Raw genomic sequence first — 22,357 nt, 5'->3', positions numbered from 1 at the left:
GTTAACTTGAGGATAAACAATTTTGATTGGAATATATTTTTTCAGCTCTGTGGATTCAGTAATGGCTTTTTGAAGGCAGAAGGTAATTTCTACTTTGTATATGACAACTTAATTTTAAAAATTCTTGAAAATATCAAAACATTGGCGCAGCTAATACATATTTCTGGCTCAGAAAATGTTGTCCTGCCACACTAATAAGCTGTATTGATAAAAGAACATGTTCACAGTTTAAAAATCACTGCCATATGGTTAACCTTACCTGGTATTATTTGATTTGAGCTTCTGCAAAGTAATACAATACTATGTTTTTCCATGATTCAGAGAGAATCAACGATTATTCTTGATTTGGGTCCAGGACATGTGGGAACCATAAAGTGGAGGGAAGCAGGTAGAGGTGTCATATTCTGGGAGACTGAAATAAAATCCTTTAGTCTTTGGATCCTGGTCTCATAATGTCACATTCTTTTATTTATAAGATTTGATTTTTTTTCTTCCAAAATATCTACTTTTGAGTTGAAATCATTCTGTCCATTCTGACAGTTTCTCAATTCTTATGAAAAATTTCTTTACAAATATAATTTTCACCAGTGACTACACTATACAGCCAAGTAAATAAGTGACAAAATATAATTAGAGATGTTATATTTACTAAAAGTATTATGTTCCTTCTTATTATAATCTTTTCATCATATATCTATATTTCTCAAATTTTCAAGAATTAGTATGTATTCATTTTTTTTTTCTCAGAAAAACATGGTCTTTTGAAGCATGCTTCCCAAAAGTTAGAATTCAATTTCTTTCCAGGTATTCATAGTTTCCAGTTATATCCAATTAGACATAAGGAAAACAAAATGTAATTACCAGAATAAAAGTTTATTAAAACTATAAATCATTATATGTTCAGCTTCAACATAGCAGTAATTCGGTACATTATTTCTTTCTTACCCTTACAGTTATAATCATTAATATTTTACGGAGCAATCTCTATGTGCTTCAAAAGTGAGCTATAAACTATAAAGCAGCATATGTACAACAGAATCAATCTTACTTCGCTTCAAAATCCTGCACCCTCATTGGTCATATTTTATACCATATGCTAACCACACTTAAGTTGTGTTTCTTCAGTACCTCATCCCAAATTGTGTCTTAGCACTGTCTTTCAGTCCTGTCACATTTGCCAGCCAATTCACGAGCCTGAATTCTAAGATTAGATCCAATACATTAGGTAGCAAGGATGCAAAATATGCTGTATCTGACTTTCTCTTTCCTCTTTAAAATGCCATGCAAATATGTCCCCCTGCCTCTTGGTTCTCACATTATGACTCTTATTTCCCTGCACAAAGAGAAGCCATCAAAATATTGTCTCATCTTCCCACTACCAAATTCCCTGGGGTTTGGGCTCATGTGTTCTACTTTCCACTTTTGTTAATATGTAAGTTCCTCTTGCCTCCTACCTTTCATCTTTTCACTTGTTGACTATCTCCTGCAGCTTCTTCTGTGATTATCCATTCCCTTTACACACGAATGTTCCTTTTTCACAGGATTGTCTTTTGTTAAATATAATTGGAAACAAACAAGAATGGCTTCTGTGTTTGTTTTATTCATGGGAGAACAGATCTTCTTTCGCTTACTATCCTGTCTTGCTTATTAAGGAAAGAGTGGTAATGTTACTCAAGCCAAGGTTAGGCACATTATTTACCTGTTGCATATCAGGGAGTATATGAAGACCCTATGATTCTGTGAGTCAAACCAATACTTTATTGTTGGAGGTTGGGTGTTTAGGGAGGGAAATGTGTGGTTTGGCTCAGGTAACAGTTTCCATCTCTTATTGGTTGTAAAATTGCTCTGAAGCCTGCTGTGGGGGCAGTTGGAGATGCTTCTAGTTTTTGTTTTGCCTGCTTGGTATCATTGGCCCATTGATATGCCAATCCATGTTAGAACAGCTTTGTCACAAAGTGTTTTCCTAAGTCTGTGATTTCTTGGTTACCAGGTCCAAGGGAGAATTAACAAAAACATGGAGAGGAAAAACAAATCAAAAAAAGGCAAGGAGAGTAAGAGTTGATACAAACAAAACAAGGAATTTAATCAGGCCTACTTTAATGTTTTTAGATACTATGCTGCTTTTGGGGAAAAGTTGTGTTATTATTTTCCATGCCCTTCAACATTGTTAGTGTTTCAAATCTCAGTTTCTTTTTAATTCACCATGGCTTCTTCCCCAACAATCATGTGAAAAATTCCTTGCCAGTGTTTCAATCAAGTTTCCTTATCAGATTTCCACACCATTGCTGAATTCAAGGGTGAATAACCAGTCTTTTTCTCAGGCAGTGCAGGTAAGCACGCTCTAATTCAAACACTTTCTTCCTTTGTTGGAGCTCTTTACATTCAAGGTTTTCTTGAGCATTTTTCTTAACTAACTAGCTATCTCTTTTCAGTCTGTCAGCATTCCTGACTTTTTGAAGATTTTTTTCATTTTTTTATTGGAAAAGAAAATAAACAGAAAGAAGGAGAAACAGGGAGGTCCTCCATCTTCCGGCCCACTCGCCAAATGGAAGTCAATCCGAAGCTAATTCAATCTAATCCGTGCCGAGCCAATCTGAAGCCAGAGCCAGGAGCTTTCTCTGGGTCCCTCACACAGGTGCAGTGTCCCAAGGTTTTGGGACATCCCTCACTGCCTTTCCAGGTCACAAGCATGGAGCTGGATTGGAAGTGGAACAGCAGGGATATTAACCGGGCTCCATACGGGATCCCAGCAATGCAAGGCAAGGATTTAGCCACTAGGTCATCGCACTGTGCCTTGGCTTTGCTTTCTTACCTGCACCTGTTACAGAACTCAAGGATCAACATTTCTCCTTTCTCTTCCTGTTTCTCCTCACTTTTTAAGATGATGGTACTCAGGGCTATGACTACAATAAATGTCTGTACACTGACAACATTTTCTCCAAATTTATATCTCAAGGCATTAGATGTGCCTTGAGATAAAAATTTTGCTTTTTTTTTTTTTATCACAGGATGACTGGGAATTTGTGTTGTCAGTGTCTGTAGCAGTGGTTGGCACTGGGTACTTATCCTGTACAATGTTGTGGAATAAATAGTAGTGTGGATATTTCATTATTCCTCCAGCATATGATCTAATATAATCCTCAGGATTAGTTGTAGAACATTCTACATTTTACTCCAGGGATAATAATTTCCAATTATTTCCTTCTTAGAAGATTTATATCTTTCTACTAATATGGACCAAATTTAACTCATCATGATTTTTCTGTCATTGTATATCCCTACGCAGATATTCATAACATGAGCATTATATTGAAAATTTTTATTTTAGTCATTGGTAAATATGCATTAGGATATACTGTCAGAATGTGAAATATTGGACCCGGCACGATAGCATAATGGTTAAGGTCCTCGCTTTGAATGTGCCAGGATGCCATATGGGTGCTGGTTCTAATCCCGGCAGCTCTGCTTCCCATCCAGCTCCCTGCTTGTGGCCTGGGAAAGCAGTCGAGGACGGCCCAAAACCTTGGGACCCTGCACCCTTGGGGGAGACCCGGAAAGAAGTTCCTGGCTCCTGGCATCGGATTGGCTCAGTTCCAGCCGTTGCAGCCACTTGGGGAGTGAACCAGCAGCGGACAGAAAATCTTCCTCTCTGTCTCTCCTCCTCTCTATACATCTGCCTTTCCAATAAAATAAATAAATCTTTAAAAAAGAAAAGAATGTGAAATATTGTTGTCATTGGGATGATGTTTCTAGTATTTTTTTGTTCCTATTATCTTTGATGGTGCTTCACATATATATAGAACAATATTTTTCTTAACCTAACAAATGTCATTTTTTGTGTGCATTATTAGAACATAACTCATTTTTTTTCAAAACGCAAAACTTCTCTTTTACCTGGTTTGTCAGTGCACCAATATAAATGTGTATTCAGATTTCACTGTCACTTCCAAAAAAAATGTTCCGCAGGTCTGGCACAGTAGCCTAGTGGCTAAAGTCCCCACCTTGCATGTGCTGGGATCCTATATGGGTACCTGCTGTTGTCTCACCAGCCCTGCTTCCCATCCAGCTCCCTGCATGTGGCCTGGGAAAGCAGTCGAGGACAGCCCAAAACCTTGGGACCCTGCACCCGCATGGGAGACCCGGAAGAGGCTCCTGGCTTCCTGGACTCCTAGGCTCCTGGGTTTGGATAGGCTCAGCTTCAGCTCTTGCCACCACTTGCGGAGTGACTCAATGGACAGAAAATCTTCCTCTGTCTCTCCTCCTCTCTGTATATTTGATTTTTCCAATAAAAATAAAATAAATCTTAAAAAAATTGTCCTGCAAAATGTTCATCCCCTCATTCTCTTGACCAAAACAAACTATACTGTAGGTATTTGTAAATCCCAGTCAGAAAGCAGCAGCCTTGTTGCCTTTGGTTCAAGATGAGTTGAAGGGTTGTTAGAGAGAAATGACAATGCTAACACACAATGAATGCATTTGTTTCCATGTTTTAGAGTATATTACCCCGGGAAGGAAGAAGGTTTGAAGTTTTGGTCAAATGGGACATAACGTTTTATCTAATGCAAGTATTTTTGAAGTGTACAAAGCCATGAGTGAAAGAACCAACAAGATGGTTCAGTAGTTGAATCTTCACCTTTCAATCACTAGGATCCACTATGTGCACTGGTTCATGTCTTAGCTGCTCTGTTTCCCATCCAGCTCCCTCCTTGTGGTCTGAGAAAGCAGTAGAGAATGGCCCAAAGCTTTGAGATCCTGCACCCATGTGGGAGACCTAGAGGAAGCTCCTGGCTCCTGGCCTCGGATCGGTTCAACTCCGCTTGTTGTGGCCACTGGAGGAATGAACCAGCAAGCAGAAGATCTTTCTCTCTGTCTCTCCTCTTTGTCAAGTCTGCCTTTCCAATAAAAATAAATACATAAAAAACAATAAAACAACATTGATTAAATTAGTTGTTTTGCCTTGTATTTGTATATTTTCATGCAGGAATTCTCTTCTGTTTCTCAACTGAAATCAAACTAATATAGAGCAACAGAAAATGCGTTGAATAAGGGAATTTGGATTCTTATCCTCTCTGTTATAAACTGTGTGACACTTAAGGGAATTCAGTTTTTGGAATATATGTTCCACATCTCCGAACAGAGGGGCCATCACAATTGACCTTAATGCCTGACCTCACAAAGTCAAGTACAGTACACAAAATCTGATCTAACCAGAATGCTTATCACATATGAAAAGTAGAGTAACAGCTTGCATATTCAGATGCGATTTGAAATAATCACCTTAGAGTCTCTGAAATTTGGAAAGTAGCAGACTTTACAAACTGCAATGCAAGTCCCATGGCGGAGCTCAGCACAGTTTATACATCTTCACTGGGGACATTCTCATTTCAGTTTCTTCTGCGAACAACTCTTGCTAGTGTATTTGTCTTATATTAATATATGCTCGATTATGATTTTAGTCTTTCTAGCTATAAGCTACAATTAAAATATGTGTGGGAGGATATTAGATTTTAAATGCTGCAAGTGTATGGCCAAACAGTTCTAAAAAATAAACAGGAAAACAAATCCAGAAATGTTCTCTACAGTGCGTGCCTTGGATATGTAGAAGTTGCACGTGTGCCAAATTGTGGGTGAATATATTATGAGCAGATACAATTGATAAGTGTTTATCTCATAGCCTCAGGCAGGTGGTTAGGAAGCAGCTGGGGAAGCTTTAAGAACGCCTGAGGAAGATTTAAAGTGGATGCCAGCTGACACCTTTGGACAACTGCAGCGTGTGGGAGTGTGCGCACAAAGCAAACTCCCTAAGAAGCCATCTTATCGCACACTAAATCCAGCTATTTTTTTTTTTACTAGAATAGCTACTTCGATTTGTTCTTCTGAGATTTCCTGCCCGACTGTCTTCTTCTCTGGCGATAGATCTTTGAGAAGTGGGGAGGGTGAGCTGCTTGTGAAAGTGAACAAACAGAAACAGCCCCGAGGTGCAGGGTGCAGAGAGCAGAGGATGTAAGCCGAGGCTGAAAGGCAGGTTCCTGCCCACCCCCTGCCTCCAGAAACCCATCAGCTAAAACCAGGGCTCAGCTTTAATAACAGCTTTAATAATAGCAGTATTTATAAAACATATCTCTCTAAAGAACTCAGAGCTCTTCCCACTCACAGTCTTCTTCTGCCTGGGGTTACTCAGTTACCCTGCCAGGCTTAGGAGAGTCTTGGCTTAAAGGGCCATTGCGCGTGTTCAGTGCTCCGGAGTTGGGAAATGAACCACGCAGGAAACAGACTGACTTTAGCATCTTCCTCCCTGTGCTGCACTCTCATCTTCACGGCTTGCTGCTTCTCTGCTACTCCATCCGCAAACTCCAACACAAACACCAGCACACGTTTTTTTTGCATTGTGTACAAGGTTTGCGTCTCGGAAAGGAAATGTTAGCACTTTATCAACCTTTGACTCCACTCTGCAACAGAGCTTCTCTGAAGTGCAATTTACATGTTGCCTGCTAAAAACAGAGAGATAAGATGTGTTCTTTAGGGTCAGGATTTATTCAACACCTCATTCAGATTTGTAATTTCAATGTTAACTTTCATCAGTCACATACTACCACAATGTGTCACCCGCTTTTCAAGCATGACAGACAAATAGAATTAAAGATAATACCAGAGTTGAGTGAGTTCTTCATCATCATGAACAATGACAATAGTACAAGTATAAACATGATCCATTAGCTCTTTTTCAATATTCACATAATAGTAAAAATAAAACATATATGTGATATTCACTTCTGAAGTTCCTTAACCTGCTGCAACATCTCTGAAATTTGATTCAAGTCTGTTTATTTTCTACCGCTGGAACATTCTTTAACTCTCTTGTCTACTCACCTTGATGAGGCAACTCAGAACAAAGATAGGAACTCAGCTCAATGACTCACTTCCACATTCTCCAACTATGCTTCAAGACATGAATATATTCAAAGAATGTTAACTAATACAGGATGAGAGCAAGATGATTATTTCAAAATGTAGCATGTGCATACATTTTGATGGAAGAGCTATTATTAACAGAATTTGGAAAATAAATCATGACAATCATGAAATAATTTCTAATGGCTTCTTTTTCTTTCTTTCTTTCTTTTTTTTTTTTTTTTGTCTTAGGGAAAGGAGGGCTTTCAATTGTTCACAAGGTAAAAAGACATTGGAGGATGCCTAAATCTACCAGATGGGGTTTGGGAATTTTGTTCAGTCACAAGTAGTCATGCTTAGTACTCACTTATTTTAGAATTGTGTATACTGCTGATGAATTGATTTAGTTTTACATCAAAATTTACATAATATTTATAATTGTTTTAAAGATTTGTTTATTTTTTACTGGAAATATTTACAGAGCAGGAGGGAGAGATAGAAAATTTTTTCATCTGCTGGTTCATTCTCCAAATGGCTGCAACCATAAGAGCTGAGCCCATCAGAAGGTGGGAGCAGGAGCTTCGATGGGTCTTTGACGCGGGAGCAGAGGGCCAATGGCTTGGACCCTGCTCACCTGCTTCCCAGGCCATAAGCAGAGAACAAAATTGCAAATACAATAGCCAAGACACAAGCTGGCAGCCATATGGGATGTCAGCCCAGTAAGCAGAGAATTAACTTGCTATACTCCAAAGCTATTTGTCTAAATAAAGGAGACATGTCATTTTACACTAAAAAAGTTTACGAGTGACCTAGCTTCATGGACATTTAGATGTTTTGTACAGAAATTACCCTTGTGATAGAAAAATCCAGCCATAATACAAGCCAAACATCCCTACCCCCTCAAAGGCCTGTCATTCGCGCAACCACAGGAATGTTGGTGTGAAAATATATAGTTACATAACTTGCGATATACTGTGCCATCTTGGGGAATTTTATAACACACCATTTACTTATTTTCTGAACACTTTCCTGGATGGTCTTCAGGAATCGCAGCTGGAGCCAAAGTCATGCTCGTCGTTAGACCTTGAACAGTATTCAATAAGTAATCAGCTAAATGTGAGCAGGAGTTTTCATTCTAATACCCATTTCCTTGAATCAGTCTGGATGGAAAAGGAAAGTGAGCAAAATTGTTCCAATATGTTATAAACAGTCTCTTTTTCATGTGAAATTCCTATTGAAAAACCTCACACCCTTATTTTTGATGGAAGAAAAAAACAAATGTATCAAAATTCTTTAATTTTATTGATGGTAATGTAATTAAATTATTTTTAAACTAGAGTTTTACATCACCATTCTTTATTTGGGAAGAACACAATGTATTTTCAGTTCTTACGAAGAAGAATTTTTTTTCTTCTGAAAATGATACACAACATGCAATGGGTTTTTCCAAAAAAAAAATCATAATTTCTTGGCTTTCATGACATTGATAGTTTTATTTCAACAGTAAAAGGTGCTTCAGCCAATGTTTTTTTTTAGAAGGGATTTTGCAAAATATTTTCTACTGTTTTATGAAAAGATGACTGTATTAGCAGTTCATGATTGTTGTCTGATTTTCCTGATTTTCTTGTACAGAAAAATAAGCTTTTTAATATTGATATATGCATCCTTTCTGAATCTTTGTATTTTTTTGCCCTTTACTCTGCTTCTCTCCTTTTTATACTGATATTTGTGTTTATTGTAATACTATATGCAGATATTTCTGTAATTGATTAGTAAATTATATTTCTATTCCATGTATTATTAATTATGTAATCATCGTAAAAACCGCATTGATTTGTTCATCTAACATGAATCATTTTTTAGTTACCACGGCAGTTTTGAAAGAACTTGACTTATTCCATTGAAATACATAATTCTGCTTTCCTAATTAGTACTTTTCAGATTGTGCACGTAAAATTACAAAACTCAATTATACTTCTAATAAAGGACGGAGCTTTTGATTAAAAGCAAATTGTGTTTTAAAAATCGATGGTGGGCTCCACATAGTTGTGTAGAGTATAAAGCTGCCTGTCACTGGCAATATCAACATGACCTGGCTGCTTCACTTCTCATCTTGTTCTCTGCTAACAGCCTGAAAAATAAAGAGGACCCAATTCTTGGGGCCCCTGCCAAACACATTGGGGTCCCAGATGAGGCTCCTGTCTCTTGGCTTTGAATTGGACCAGCCCTGACCCTAGCAGCCTACTGAGAACTTAACCCTTAGATGGAAGAGCTTGCTTTCTCTCTCTCTCTCTCCCCCGCTTTCCCTGGCTCTATCTCTGTCAAACTGGCTTTCAATAATAAATAAATCTTTACAAAAAGTCAGTGTGAACCTATATAGTCTGCTATTTTAAATAGGTTTTTTTAAAGATGTATTTATTTTTATTGGAAAGGCAGATATACAGAGGAGGAGAAGAGTCAGAGAAGAAGATCTTCCTTCTAATGGTTCACTCTCCAAGTGGCCATAACGATCGGTGCTGAGCCAATCCGATGCCAGGAGCCAGGAGCTCTTCCGGGTCTCCCACGTGTGTGCAGAGCCCCAAGGCTTTGGGCTGTCCTCAACTGCTTTCCCAGGCCACAAGCAGGGAGCTAGATGGGAAGCGGGGCTGCCTGGATTAGAACCACACCCACATGGAATCCCGGCACGTGCAAGGCAAGGACTTTAGCCACTATGCTATCATGCTGGGCCCTAAATAGGTTTTTATCTTTAGTCTGGAATCCATTTCAAATAATCTCACTGAACACTGAGAGAAATCCAGGCCAAGCGTAGGACAGGTGACCTAATTATTCATAGGCACAGTGGAATGGAACAAGCTATCTATTTAATATACTCATCCTTCAGTTGATCATTAAGTATTTTTAAAACTTGACTCTCCCTACAGTGAAAACAATGTTGACATTAAGTATAAAAAATTTTTAAATATTTTTGTTAATGCGATGAGAACAAAGTACTTAATACTGTTATCAGATGCAAAGGTAGCAACATAATTTTGTTTTTGAATTATTTTCCCTGGTCATAACTTTGCTTACAAATAATATACTGAGGGGAAAAGATAAAGTAAAATTTAATAAATGAGTTTTAAATGGCAACCAATTCTCTTCCTGTTACAGTTACGGTCTGTTTTCAACTTCCTCACTAAAGACAGAATTTTAATAACTGAAGAAATTTTAAGAACAGAAAAGTGTGTAAGGGTAAATCAGGCCGAATTATGATGTAGATTTAATGATTCACACATAATAGAAGGTCAGTTACAATATTCCAAACACGTGTTTAAAATAAATCTGAATTTCCTGGATAATGCCATTTTAGTAGACCATCTTCATGTAAAAAATTTTAACATTTGGAACTAAAATTGTTGGGCTGAATGTATACACATTTGTTTACTATAGAAATTTCATTCAAATGTCAGCTAGGGGAAGAATTTTTGGAAAATGGATTATCACGACCAGAAAGAAGGGAAGAATAAACCAAAGCTAATTGGCTTTAGATGACACAATTCAGGCAGTCACTGCATATTTAGCAAATTCATGGCAAATCTATCTAGACTCTCACTCAAATGTGGATAACATTTGTATGGCTGGAAGTGACAATGAACCTGGGAATAAAAATAGACTAATTACAAGATTGTGAAAGAATACATTTTGATGATATTAAGAAGAAATCTCTAGTTAAGTTCACCCCTGGATAATGTAAGTGTGGCCATCAGCGTCTGTTCCTGATGGCAAGCAGAGTGAGGGTAGATCAGAGCCTAGTGCTAAGATCCCTGTCTGTTTTGTTATGTGCGATTATGCTCCCTACTCCAAGTTCACATATCAATGCTGTGGCCTTTATAACTCAGAATGACACTATTTTGGAGGTAAGGTTTTAAAGTTGTGTTGAAATGTCTCTGTTTTACATGCTATTCCATTGTTATTGTTATTTTACTTTGTCCCATCATCTCTTCAAACTCAGTGTGGATAGATTATTATATAGGGCATAATGGAAACGTATTCAGGATAGATTTCTAGTCTACTCACGAACAGTTCTCCCAACAGAATTAGTAGAGTATTCATCACAAATTATTCACACAATAGATTACATAAAGTATTTTAAAAGATTGATTTCCTTTGAAAGTCAAGAGTTATACTTGGAGAGTGAGAGAGGCAAAGAAATTGTTTGTGTTTCTATTGTTTTGCTCTCCAAACAGTCACAATAGCCCGTGCTAGCTCAGTCCAGAGGAGCCAGGAGCATAATCCAAGTCTCCCATGTGAATGCGGCAGCCCAAACTCCTGGGCTACCCTCTACTGCTTCTCCTAGCCCTTAGAGAGAGCTGGATCAGAAGTGGAGCAGCTGGCACACAAACCAATGCCATTTTTGGAATGTCAGTGTTACAGGTGGTGGCTTTACCCACTATACCAGAATGCCAACCCCTTGTGTAAAATTAAGTAAGCTGATGATGAGATACTTGGAAATTCTTAAATAGCCACATGACTAAAACTGCAATTAATTGTAAAGGGTGTTAGTCCTAACAGATAAATCAAGGCAAGAAGATTCAAAATATGTCTGGGGATCAGAAAAATGTGAAGTTTCACAGTCTGACATGAGTGAATGCACACACAATACCTCTCTGGCAGGACCATGGAGAGTTCTGCGCTTTTCAGTCCCTTTAATATGCAAGTGTTTGGGTTGGCTTCACTCTTCTGGAGTAACACTATTCCCTAAATAATGTAGGGTAAGCCAGTGATCGTGGAGTTAACGAAAAGTATGACACTGATAAAACTGAAAAATATATATAGGAATGCAGGCATTATGCTTCTAAATCGGTATTGTGAAATACATGAAATTGATTCACTTTACATAAAAAGATAATTTAGAACATTTTAAAAAAGCTTCTCCAGGCTTAAAATTATCCCATCCAAATAATGGGATTATTAGATCTACTGGAAATCATAAAAAGTCCAGATGTTTTAAACATTAGGGGTTACTTCAGAAATCAACTATTTTTTGGAAATTTAGCAAATAAAATTAGGGAGACACAGGGAGGCATTCAGGATGCAAGTTAATCCATTTAAAGCCTGAAAACACATTGTGCACATTCATAAGGTGTTTAAACAGAACGATACGATCCCATGTGTGTAGCCTACTAACTAGAAAATTATATATATAAAGGTAAAATTTGAGTGATATGCAGTTGGTTTACACCTTGCTTTCTATAATAATAAAGTATAAGTATGTTTGTTCTTTTTTAAGTTAGATGAGTTAAATTTATTTTTTACTACTGCATTTTTTAAAGATTTATTATTATAGATATAGATATAGAGAGGAGGAGAGACAGAGAGGAGGATCTTCCATCCGATGATTCACTCCCCAAGTGAACTGAAACGGCCGGTACACGCCAATCCGATGCCGGGAACCAGGAACCTCCTCCGGGTCTCACACACGGGTGCAGGGTCCCAAAGCTTTGGGCCGTCCTCGACTGCTTTCCCAGGCCACAAGCAGGGAGCTGGATGGGAAGTGGAACTGCCGGGATTAGAACCGGCGCCCATATGGGATCCCGGCACGCTCAAGGCGAGCACTTTAGCCGCTAGGCCACGCCGCCGGGCCCCCATACTATTGCATTTTTATACATGAATGTATCATATGCCCTGTCTTTCTACCGCTAGTACATTTGTACCTACCTCTTCTCAAGATTTGGAGAGCAGAGCATTTGCATTAGGAAAAGCTCTTTACAGCATTTTAAAAATGTATTCTCACTTGCACTAAGAATATTCCTTTATCCATCCTTCCTGCTACAGAAATGCTTACCATGCAAGAAAATGTGAGAAACCAAAGAGTATGAATGTCAGCCTCCTTTACCATGGTCTTTCTTCCTGGTTGTTTAATTAAAGATTTGGTCATATTTTCAAATCAGAATATTAGTATAGATTGCCTCTAGTAATTTCTAAAAACAATACATCAACAGTTGATGAGTTCTCTTATTTATCAAACACTTACTGTGTGTTTGGCACTGTGTAAGACAATGCCAATTTATTACACTTTTGTAAGGGTTGGATTTTATTAAGAAATCAATACAGAATGATAAGGGCGAAAATTAGGGCACAAGGTTATTGGTAGACTATGTAAGAACATCAGTACTAGAGTTGAATTTCCTGAATTTTAATTACTGATACTTAGGCAACCATTTGACCTGGCTAACACATCCATGAAGGAGCTGTGTTCTGCAGCAGAGTACCTAGGAGCACAGTTGTCTCTGGCTCCTGATTGCATCCTTCTGCCAGTGTAGACACTAGTAGGCGGGACAATGCGTAAGTATCTGGAATCCTGCTATAGGCTATCCACGATGGAGACTTGGATTGGATTCTCCAATTCCTGCTTTGGACAGCCTCAGCCCCAATTATTGCAGGTGTCTGGAAAGTAAAACACAACGCCAGGGAGAACTTCTTTTTTGAATACATGGATGACTTGTTAAAAAGAGTGCATGGATATATAGCTTTTTTCTCTAAATAATAGTCATTCTTTTACGTTTATACTTATTTTCATTAAGACAAAGAAGAATGATGTGCTCTTCTTCGTGTTAATTTCTATTGGACGTCCCCAAGTATATCTGTAGTTTAAAATACGTTAATTTGGGATGAAGTGTTTCACATATAAAGCATACAAAATTAGTTATTGAATTATGTTCTGTCATTGGTACAAGGGAAACCTGGTATTTATTTCAGTGATGATTTTCATATTGCATACTTTAGCATCGTTCTTCTTTCATCTTGTATGATTCTAGATGCAGAAACAACCACCTACAGCAAAGATGTTGAGGCTAAATTTTTAGAGTTAGAGTTTGATAATAATATACTGAGTCATGGTAAAGGCACAGCATTTAGCATAGCTATGAAATTACTGGCAAGAAAAGCAAACACGTATTCTTCATTATCAAAAGGAATTGTCAATTAGCGCATGGATAATTTCCAAATAGTTATCGATGGCTTCTTAGGTGCGGTGGAATAAGATGTAGACGTGATTACATCTTCACTCTTTATCATGGAGTAACGGAAAATTTTCTCCTTTTTTTAAGATTTATTTGTTTTTATTGGAAAGTCAGATATACAGAGAGGAGCAGAGACAGAGAGGAAGACCTTGCACATCTTGATTCACTCCCAAGCAGCCACAACGGCCAGAGCTAGCCACTCCAAAGCTAGAAGCCAGGAGCCTCCTGCAGGTCTTGCAAGGCTTTGGGCCGTCCTCGGCTGCTTTCCCAGGCCACAAGCAGGGAGCTGGATGGAAGCAGGGAGCTGGGTGGAAGCAGGGCTGCCGGGATTAGAACTAGTGCCCATATGGGATCCCAGGCGTGCAAGGTGAGGACTTTAACTACTAAGCTGTCGCACCAGGCCCATGGAAAATTTTCTTAACCTAATTTTGATCTTCCATAAAATGAGGGAAGGTATATGTGACCTCTTCACTGACAGTGAGTGTCAACAGAGAAATTGTAAATGAAAGGAATAACCCATGATGGTCCTCATTAATGCAGGTAGATTCCTCTACGTACTCTCCTATTCTTGCCATGTCTGCATACGGAAGCAGTCATGGTGCTGTCTAAGTTCCCTCTAACACATTTCAGCTTACTAGATAGCCTTAAAGATTCTGAATTGGTCTTGGTAAGATGCAGAGTCAGGCCTACAAAATGCCAGCATGTGAGTCAAACTTGTCACCCCAATTCATGTGCCCTCATCAGATTTCACCTTCTGACTCCAATGTCAGATGCACACTACCCATTCCCTCTGAGTTTAGACGAATGTGTTACTGAAAATGGTTAGAACATGACATAGAGACACCTTTCCATCGGTCCAGTCTTTTGACATTCTCATAAAGAGAAAGTATGAGTCCATTTCAAGCAATGTTTGTTATTTCCAATATATCTGAAAATTCTCATTTTTGGGAAAAGTTAAGTTTTGAGTTGAGTCTTGAGGTTGGGAGGTCAGAGATATGATGATGTCAGGCTTCATTAACTTAATAGGAAAACATACAAAATATAATTACTCTGAAAAATTGGGATAGATTGTGAAGAACCAATTTGATATGTTAATCAATATTAACAACAAAAATGTGCTTTTGCTTCTTTAAGCCTTATATTTTTCACCAGGTCATAACCCCTTCAAGGCTCAAGGTTTGTAAATGTTTCACTCATGGTTTTTATTTTCCAAATAGGGCACATAGGCATCAGACTGGCCATTTAGGCAAAAAGTAAGTGTGTTTAAAGGTACTTTATGCTACGTTTAAATATATGTAACTGGTAAAACAAGATAAAAAATATTAATACTGCGGTATAATGTGTGCTTGGATATTATCTTACCATTTTTAAAAATTTATACTTTAAATTTATTTTAATATTGTTAAGATGATAAAATACTGAATGAAATCTAAAAATCTATTCCATGTGGAAATGTTTGGGGGAGACAGAGCTCTTTCTAGCATCATCAACCCCACAGTGTTGACAATCATTTTAAGTCGGGATGTACAGAAGAGAAGAATGGCTGTGCCACTGGGAGAACCATCCTCTAAGGCAGGTGTGAGACTCCTGCAACCCCAAGAACCTGCTTTTTCTCTAAGGTTTTCAATGATTGACTTTCAACTCTGTTTTTGTTTCCTTACGTCAACATTTTCAGACCCTTGGTCTTTTGATTTTTGCCATGTAACCTCTGCTGATACAATCTGTTTGATGTTTTATAGAGCACTAAAACAAGCACATTTAGATAGCCATTAATCCATTTTAAAAGTTGAGGACTGTCAAGGAGAACACTTTCATTTCTGTCTCCTTTGGTGTGTTGTTTAAGTCCAGACATTTCTTGAATGTTTCTGCAGTAATGTATTGCTAAAAAAGGAGAGAGAGATTCATGGAAGCCTTGCCTCACACCACCAAGTTACTGGCCTTGTACAGCGGTGTGACTCTTTGAGAATGGATTTATGATCTTACTTCAGAAAACAACTTCACCAATAAAGAACAACCAAAGATAAGAAAATTAAATTTATTGGCAGAGTACATTGATACACTTGTAAAGTTGGTTCCTAAACATAAAGGAAAATAATGTCTTTTTGACAGCTCTATAAATAAACCAAAAAAACCCACAAAAACTTTGTTGAAGACTTATTCACTTGAAAGAGTTACAGAGAAATAGAAGCGACACACAGAAAGAGAAAGAGAAGGAGGAGAAGAGGATGGGGAGAGAGTTCCTCCAGGTCACTGGTTCACTCATTTACTCCACAAATGCCTGTAACAGCCAGGGTTGGGCCAGGATGCAGCCTTGAGCCAGGAAATCCATCTGTGTTTCCCATGTGGCTGGCACAGGCTCAAATACTTGTATCATCATCTGCTACCTCTCAGAGACATTAGCAGAGAGCTGAAATTAAAGCATTGTAGCCAAGACTTGGAGCAGGCATGCCAATACGGGATGCAGGTCTCTCAGATAGTGGCATAACTTGCTGTACCACACATTTTGTTGTGTGCTAACTAATCCAATTCAGCAAATTAATAAAACTTCTGAAAGATCTTTATATTCAGAGAGTCATTTCTTTTAAATAAAAGCTATTGCAAAAGCCAAGATCAGCTGAAAATGAAATATTCAGTAAAATAATGCAGTGAAAATAATAATTAACTTGCATCTGGTGTAGAAAAGCAGTAAAAGATGTCAATTGAATGTCAGCAAATAATGATATATTGACATATCTATTTTAGTTAATAATACTGTAGAATAAAGCTGTTTTAAAAATACTTAATTTTTTGTTTCATTGGTCATTGTTCAATTATTAATGTTTAACAATTACAATAAGGGCTTGTTTTAATGACTCCTACAGCCTTACACTTGGAAGTTTATCATGTGTTTTATTGTGAATTAAATATGTATAATTCTCTCTGTATGGGGAGAAAGTTTGTGGTGTTTTTAGTGATTTTCTTACCCTTTTGTTTAAAATATGGTATAAAAACTGGAAGGAAGCTACCGCACTAACAGAAATATGGCAGCCCTAAGTAGGCTGGTCCGGGGGTATGCAATTATAGTCAGAATGAATAAGTGAGATGAATTATGAATTCCTTGGTCTACCCCCAGCCAAGGTAAGAATAATGCATGAGATGAGGTACACAGCACAAATGAAGTTTCCAAGAGAAACAATCAGATACCTATTTTCCCTCAAAATCTCAGCAAAATGCCATTCATTTCTCCATATCAAGAGGGAACACAAGGCATTACTGAGTTATTAGAAAATTAAGTGATAAATGAAGATGGAGATGATATTCCACAGATGGCTGATTATTTTAGATAGTTCTGGAAGCACAATTCAAAATATTAGATTGTATTTGCTAAATAAAAAAAAATGATGACACCATCCTTGAGAGTCTATCTCACAGATTTGAAGCCTTTTCTTCTTTGTAAAAATATTCATATTCTATGGTCAAAAGGGAGCTATGTAATAGACTACCATGAGTTTTGAGGGGGATTATTTGGTCTGAAAATACTGTATGCAGTTTTCAGTGAAGCAAATCAAAATGAAAGCATGGACAAAAATTACTGATTTTAGTGTGGGAGTGTGTCAGTGTGACCTAACATGTGTTTGTGCATGTCTGCATGTATGTTCATGTATGTGTTTGTGTGTCAAAAAAGAATTTCTGAAGACCTTCGGCTAATTGCGTTGATTTCCCTCATGTGGTTGACAGGTCTACAATTCCAGACCTCTGTAAGGCTATTTTGCTGTTTGAAACATTCTGGCACAGTTTCATTCCTAGTGGGTTATGTTGTTCAGATTAGTCATGTTGACCTAAGCAATATTGAATAAGTAATTTGGAAGATGTCTCACTTTATTAAGTTAAGGTTATTTTTAATTCAAGTTCAGGTTGTATGCTATATTCAGAGAACACAATGACTATAGTTTTTAGTATCTTAGGCTCCTACTGTACTTTGGAAGACATTCTCATTTGTGATCTATAGTAATTAGTAATGTAGAAATTGAATCAGATTTTTCGTCATCGAATGCTTAACTTAAAATACCCAACAGTAAAATAGAGAAGGTATGAGTTAGCACAATTTGAGTTACTAAATTTGTACTTTGTGGGAAATGCTTAAACTCTTATGCAATTCCCAGGACCCTGACACAGAATACTCGTGCAGAAAGAAATTCTATGAAAAGACAATGTAAGCTAGTAGGAAAATGAAGTACAAGTTTTCCCACTACCCCCTCTCAGAAGTAAGTACAGATCTAGTTTGGTTTTGCTTATTATTTATTGTTTCTTCAAGAGAGATACATACAATGCATTTCCTTAGCATTTAAACACATGTGAATCACCCATTTGTGGGTGAAATGTGAATAAAGACATAAATAAGTAAATTAATAACCAGCACACTGATCATGCGCAGAGACTCTCAGCGGAGTTACACTAGTAATGAACAATAATAACACGTAAAAAGCATTTATATATATATATATATAATGTATTATGGCACCATTGCCCAGTCAAAACTACAATAATAAATATGAAATTGATGTGATATTAATTTCCAAGACATTTTATTAATCATGACTGTCAGAAACATACATGGACATAAAATTTCAATACCAAATGAGGTTGTTCTTCACAGAAGAGGATTTAGCAAATACAAATCGTCTTTCTGTTGTTGAAGGCGTGGAGTCACACTTAACACACCCACACCCATTCATACACAGTCTTTACCATTTCTGATGGCCTAATCCAGCTAATTTTTGTTAGTGATCATGTCCATGTGTGTGTTTTATCTTGCAATGTTTAAATATTTTAATTTTTCTCTTATAAGTTCTCATTTTCATCGGATATTTCCAGTGTTAACTGGAGAATCTCTCCTTTAGATCCGTGGTGTCTTTGATTTGCCATATGCATAGAAGAGATCCTGAATCCCAAAGCAATTCATTGCTGTTAACTTTTCTTGCTAGAGTTTCCAAAACCATGAAGATTTTTATATGGTTGAAGTAGAAATTTGCATGCCAGAAATAAGTGTAAAAATTTTGAGAAAGGGCTTTTTTTTAACTACAAAGAATAATTTGGCAGAGAACATTTGGTGTCAATGAGTTGTTATTTTTTTTTCTAGTTTGCCCTTTATTGAAGATATAGACTTTTTATAATTTCCTTATTGCTGGATTATTCAAGCGGCATAATTTCACTCTTTTAAAAATGCATTTATTCATTTGAAAGTTACAGAAAGAGTTGAGCGAGCTACAGAAAAGGGTGTGGGAGACAGAAAGAGACCATCCTTCCACTGGTTCACTGCTCAAATGACCTCAATGGGCAGAGCCAGGCTAGACCAAAGCCAGAAGTTCCATCCTACACGAGTGGCCAGGGTCCAAGCAGTTACAGCATCTCTGCTGTATTTTTCAAGCCATGAACAGAGAGCAAGAACTGAAGAGGAGCAGCCAGGACACTGTCTGGCACCCATGTGGGTGGGGATTGCTTAAGGTCCTCTGAGACTTCAATTGCCATCAGAACCCTCTGTTTCTTCTACTCACTAAATTATCATTAAACCATCCAGTCTTCCACAGGGAATGTTAGAAACCTCTGTCTTCCATGAACAGGTGTACAAAACCTAATAATGCTAGTTTGAACAATATTTGAAAAAAATCTCTTCATCTGTTTATGTTTGTGACTGACTATTTTTTTTTTTGATGGGGGGGCACTAGTAAACTCAATAGCAAAACAAATTCATTTGCACCTTCCCCAGAAGCACCACCCTGCACCCTGTGAGCTGGCATAGGCCCCTCCCATATTGTTTCTGGCTGACAGGTTGGCAAATGTCTTGGGGGTTTTACTGAAGTGCAGCTCTTTTTGAGGTAAGATGAGCTGAACTTTCGTGTTCCACATTTTGTTTAAAAGGCTCCCAGGTGACACAGATATTACGGTGCAAGAATTACATTTTTTTTTTTTGAGAAACTGATTCCTGGGGATTAGGATGGAATGAAATTATAGGAAAGAAACTAATTGACACTTGTCTGAGACACGTCCTCTAAGTCATTTCTTGAGTTCTTGCTCTCAGTCATGCATTATACCAGGTATCAGCAAAAGTTAAATGACCTAAATTTCAGAAACACTGATCTCATATAAAATTGCTCTATGAATATTTTTTTCTACATCACAAGTCACCATAACATCCCGTGGGTAAAACAAATGAAACTTGATTTGGCTCATAACTCAGTGGACAGTAGTTTAGATGACGTTCAATACTTTTTTTTTGTCCCAGCCAGCACCACATACTTCTTTGATCAACTGCAATAGACAGATAGACTTTGCCTCTGGGGATTGGCTGGATCTCAGGGGCAGGAATGCAGACACCTGAACCGTGTGTCTCTCATCAGTTTATGGATCAGCTGCAGGGTTTTAGGACTGGTGGGGTAGGGGATGCGGAGTGACATGAAGACCTCTTGAAGTATACATTCAGAAATGAGGGGTGGGCCATTGGAGGGAGGAATCATTGTGCCTATGGAATCAGCTTATGAAAAATATTAAAGATTTTAAAAAATCAAAAAGAAATCCAAGTCCAAGAGTAAGTCCAAGTTATAAAGATATAGACCATGGTTCTCGATACTAGTATTAATGAATTGACATTTCTTCGGTGAGGAAAAAGAAAAGATTATATCAATTTTTGTGAATAATCTGTCACAACAGAACTTTTTAACTAAATTTGTTGCAAGTTCTGAAAATCTCCTAATCTACTTTTTTTAAATTTAAAGATTTATTTATTTTTATTGGAAAGTCAGATATACAGAGAGGAGCAGAGACAGAGAGGAAGACCTTGCACATCTTGATTCATTCCCAAGCAGCCACAACCGCCCTAGCTAGGCACTCCAGAGCTAGAAGCCAGCTAGAAGACCTCCTGCAGGTCTTCCAAGGCTTTGGGCCGTCCTCAACTGCTTTCCCAGGCCACAAGCAGGGAGCTGGATGGGAAGTGGAGCTGCCGGGATTAGAACCAGCACCCATATGGGATCCCAGTGTTTTCAAGGTGAAGACGTTAGCCACTAGGCTACAGGGCCCCTAATCAACTTCCTAATGCTCATCTGAGTTAGTAAAGTGAGTGACAAAAAGGGTCTGGGTAAAAATAAAACATCTTGTTTTCTACTGGCCAAAAGACTTTATTATTAGAACTGATGCAATTCCAATATTAGTTCATTTACTACTATTATTCAGATAGCAATTTGGCTTACTCATATAAAAAGTGAATTTAACTTAAAAATATTGATTAGTGATTCCTATTTTATCGATACAATGCTAAATGAGTCTTATATCCAGGATTGGCTATTAATAATTTATACAACCAAGAAAAAATCACACTCTCCGGGTTTAAAAGGCAAAGGGTGTATTATATATATAAGAAAGAACAAAAATACACACTTTTTGAAAAAGCAACATTTTTAATTTTTCAAGGAATAATTTTTGCTCTTAATAGGTAACTAAATACAAGGTGTCTGGAACACTTTTATGTAGAAAAAAATAAAGCTAACAGCAAGAAGTTGCTTTAATATACATTCAAATGCACAATATTGTGTATTTAAGATAAATAAAGCATAAATGAAGCTAGCGAGACAGATCGCTAATTGTTTGAGAGATTGAAATTCATGTACTAGCTAGTAAGAAAATATTGAGAAACATGTTCTTTGCCCTGTGGGCCCAATTACAACTTTACAGTTCTATTTCTTTGGGGGACAAATACAAGAAATTGCTCAATTGAAGTTTATATATTTTAACCTTGCCCTTTTTGGATCCCAGAGGAACTTTTAGTTGTTTAACTATCTTAAAGATATTTTTCTGAAATTGATAGATGCAAATTTTGATGTGTGTTTTCAAGGGAACTATTTATAGAATCTGCATTTCACAGCAGTGCCCGTGATGTGTATTGGTGCTGACAGATGTTGGCTGAGAGCAGTTATGGCTGTTCTTCTCAACACACTGTGCCTTCGCCTACTCTAACACTGCTGTTTGTCTTTCTAGAGGCCTTCCAAGGGCATGTGTTTGTAAAATAGTAGTTCTGTTTGGATTCTATCTGATAGTCATTTTCATTTTGTAGCTATTAATAAGTTAACCTTTAAAACAGCTAAACATTGTACTTTATTTGAAAAGCTAATGTGGAATAGCTATACAGTCTATACTTCTTTTCTGAAATTTTTTTGGTTGCTTCAGTGGTAAACTAAAGCCAAACAATGATCTGCATTATATTGCACATTTTCTGAAGACAAAACATACCAAACTTGAAAAATCAAATAATTTTTTTGAATCATAAAAAAATGTGACACAAAACAAAATAGTTACATACTGAGATCTAGTAACTTATTTCACAATATTATCAGCTTCAATTTTCAAAATTTCAACTTTTGCTTAAACTAGTATTTGAAAAACTTGTAGCATTATTTTCTGTGAAGCCATTTTTATTTATCTTTCTTAGGAGAATA

The sequence above is a fragment of the Ochotona princeps genome, chromosome 8 (assembly GCF_030435755.1).
Source record: "Ochotona princeps isolate mOchPri1 chromosome 8, mOchPri1.hap1, whole genome shotgun sequence".
NCBI lineage: Eukaryota > Metazoa > Chordata > Mammalia > Lagomorpha > Ochotonidae > Ochotona > Ochotona princeps.
The sequence above is the reverse complement of the archived record's forward strand: the minus strand, read 5'-3'. Positions refer to the sequence as shown.